The following is a 3,250-nucleotide window of genomic DNA, read 5'->3' on the forward strand; positions in this document are numbered from 1 at the left end:
GAGAGGGGGAGACCAGGGAGAGGGCGCCTCCCACAACCCGAGCCCCGGGAGCCGCCCCGGATCCCGGCCCCGCCCTGGACCGCCCACAGCGCGGGGGGAGGGAGCGGTGGCTAGGCGCGGGGCTGAGAGGTAGAAGGGGGAAACTGGTGCTCACGCGCACGGGTGGGGACAGAGCACCGCCGAGCGACCTAGGGGCGAGACTGCTGGAAACCGGGGTGGAGGTGAAACGCCCCCAATCAAAGACCAGGGGAGCTGGCGCTGAGACGGAGCTTAGGATGAAGGTGGAGAAAGACGGTTGCACAAAGAGAAGGCAACACTGGATCCTGACGAGAGGAGAGAGGGAAGAAAAAGGCCAAGGGCCAGGAGGAGAAGTGAGACCAAGGGAGAGAAAGGAAAAGCCAGGGTCAGAAAGATACCGGGGACGAAGGGGGCCGCCGGGAGCTAACTAAGCACGAAAAGAGTTGGGTGGGGGAGAGAGCTGGAAACCAGAGCGACTCCATGGTACAACAGCTCTGCTGCCACTCGCCTAGCCTGCTCGGTGGAGTGAAGGGCTGGGGCTGATTGAAGGAGGACATCAAGGAGAGAAATTGAAATACAGAAAAGCACGGGGTAAGGAGGTCATAGGAATAGAAACCTCCAGATGGGCGGAAGCCAATATTCTTGACTCCAACAGAGCCTGGCAATCAATAATTCTTGTCTAAGTTCCAACTGGAAGCTCTAAAGATGGTAGGGAAGTGCAGGCCTTTTGACAGCTCCTGAAGGCGTGTGCAGTGTTGTTATGGTCGTGGTTGTTGATGATTATGGACCTGAATTTGGGCAGGGAAAGGAGAAGAACAAAAAAAGAAGAAAGAAAGCTTCCTGGCCAAATGCTGAGAGACTGACTAGAACCTAGAACCCAGGCTCTCAACCTTCAACCCTTTTTATAAGCATTTTGTAATGACCCTCTTCCCATCATGAATTGAAATTCATAGATGGTATAACTTCCCTACATACATGACTTAAAAAAAAAATCACAATGCTTCCCTAGCTGTAATATAAAGGGGGGATGAAAGAACAGTTACTTGTAATAAAATAACATAAATATTATTTTAATGTGTGAGTGCAGGGCCCAGCTTCACTACATGCAGGGGGATGCTTGCACCCATCCATAGATTCACAGAGATGTAACTGCTACCAACACAAGCTAATACAGGTGCAGAGACGGTGACTCAACTACCTCCAGCATGTTGCCATCAATGAAAAGACTTAATGAAATGTTGAGCAACTCCTGGTAGCGAAGTCAATCTTCTCTACATTCACACAGAACAGTAATTGCATTCCTAGAAAGTTCACTTATATTTAGACCAATTTTTTTTTAAATTGTATTAAGTTCTAGACTCAGATAATTAAACATGAGTTTTTACGTACATGAATGTCCTAGGAGACTTCTGAGAATCTGGATGAAGGACAACTCTTCATTGTGCAAACTGTGCTTTGAAGAATAGCTTATGCCCATGCCCTGCCAATAAATGACAATAGTGCCCCCCTCCACCACTGTAATTACAGAAAGGAAACCTGAAGTTTCAGAATGTTCTCTAGGGAGAGGTTGAGAGCCATTGAACTAGAAAAGAACAGAAGACAATGGGAAGGATTTCTAACTACTCAAAATGATAGTCACCCTCCTCTGAGTAGCCTGTCCTCTCAGCAGGACAGAACCAAATAAATATAGTTATCAACTAAGTTAAAATTATTAACACCAGGGAAAATGTCATGATGATGAGAAGTTTCCCATATTGCTTGGGGAAGTTTCCTGACTGCCCACTCTGCAGACTGGTCTGTCTGTCTGGCAGTACACTATCCCTCAGTGCTCCTGTTTGCTCAGAGTACTCACTTCCTAGACTCAGCAGGCCATTCTACAGGGGAGTACCTGAGCATGTGAACTCCCAGGAGCCACAAACCAGCTTTCAAGAGCCTTATCTAGCCAGGCATAGAGTTACACACCTATAATCCCACACTTCAGGGATTGAAGCAGGAGGATCACAAGTTCAAGACCAGCCTGGGCAACTTAGACCTTGTCTTAAAAATAAAGAGCTGAGGATATAGCTCAGATGGTAGAGTGCTTGCCTCACATGCAAAAAGCCCTGGGTTCAATCCCTAGCATCAAAAAAAGAAAATTAAAAATTAAATAAAGGGGGCTGGGGCTCAGGCTCAGAGGTAGCACACTGCCTTGCATGTGTGAGGCAATGGGTTCGAATCTCACTACCGCATATAAAAATAAAATAAAGGTCTATAAACATCTAAAAAAATTAATAATAAAATAAAATAAAGAGCCAGGAATGTAACCAGTAGAGCGTCCCTGGGTTCAAACCCCAATACCACACACACACACACACACACACACACCCCTACCTTATCTGGTCATTCATTCTTGCAACTTGTTTCTGGCTTCCCTGAAGTCTTTCCTGGAATGAGGGATATAAAAGAAAAGACTCTTCCTTGAAAAGATAGTCCATGAAATTGAAAGTTCAGTGATATTCATTGCCATACTGCTGATGCTAAATCAGAAAAGGAAACAACATCAATGTCCAAATCACAAACACTGACTCCATAAATTAGAATGTGCCCATTCAAATGAACAGTTTTGAAAACATGTCTGAAAGAGTATCAAATGATATTGATATGGGAAAGTGTGAGAATTTGGGGGAGGGGAGATAAGATATGGGATATGTACAACTATGGTAAATACAGATGTTAAAAAGCTATAAAAAAAAAAAGATAAAAAGCTATAAGAAATGCAGAATGTCTTCTTTGATATAAGGGGGGCAACCCAAAACAGAGCAGGGAGGAAGAGCATGAGAAGAAGATTACCATTAAATAGGGATGAGAGGTGCGTGGAAATGGGAGAGAGAAGGGGAATTGCACGGAAGATAGTAGGAGACCCTCATTGTTATGCAAAATTACATATAAGATGGTGTAAGGGGGAGGGGGGGATAGAAGGGCAGCACAATACAATAGACACTAGTATGGCCCTATGTATAAACGTGGCTGTATAACCAATGTGATCCTGCGATCTGTACACGCAGAAAAATAAGATTAAGATTACGTTGGGGCTGGGGATGTGGCTCAAGCGGTAGCGCGCTCGCCTGGCATGCGTGCGGCCCGGGTTCGATCCTCAGCACCACATACAAACAAAGATGTTGTGTCCGCCGAGAAATAAAAAATAAATATTAAAATTCTCTCTTCTCTCTTAAAATAAATAAATAAATAAATA

At 44.9% G+C, this 3,250-nt stretch overlaps 1 protein-coding gene across 3 annotated transcripts in view; it reads right to left on the reverse strand.

The window, feature by feature from the left end:
- Gabbr1 (gamma-aminobutyric acid type B receptor subunit 1) overlaps nt 1-2,405 on the reverse strand; it is a 33,101-nt gene extending 30,696 nt beyond the window's left edge. The window contains exon 1 of one of the 3 annotated variants that reach the window (XM_048806029.1): nt 2,389-2,405. The gene's annotated coding sequence lies outside the window, so the exon portion shown is untranslated. Of the gene's footprint in view, nt 1-154; nt 172-634; nt 652-2,388 lie in introns of those variants that run through there. The other 2 variants (XM_048806027.1, XM_048806028.1) reach the window with 2 other exon arrangements.
- Nucleotides 2,406-3,250: the final 845 nt, after the last annotated feature.

The sequence above is a fragment of the Marmota marmota genome, unplaced genomic scaffold (genome assembly GCF_001458135.2).
Source record: "Marmota marmota marmota unplaced genomic scaffold, marMar, whole genome shotgun sequence".
In the NCBI taxonomy this organism is placed as follows: domain Eukaryota; kingdom Metazoa; phylum Chordata; class Mammalia; order Rodentia; family Sciuridae; genus Marmota; species Marmota marmota.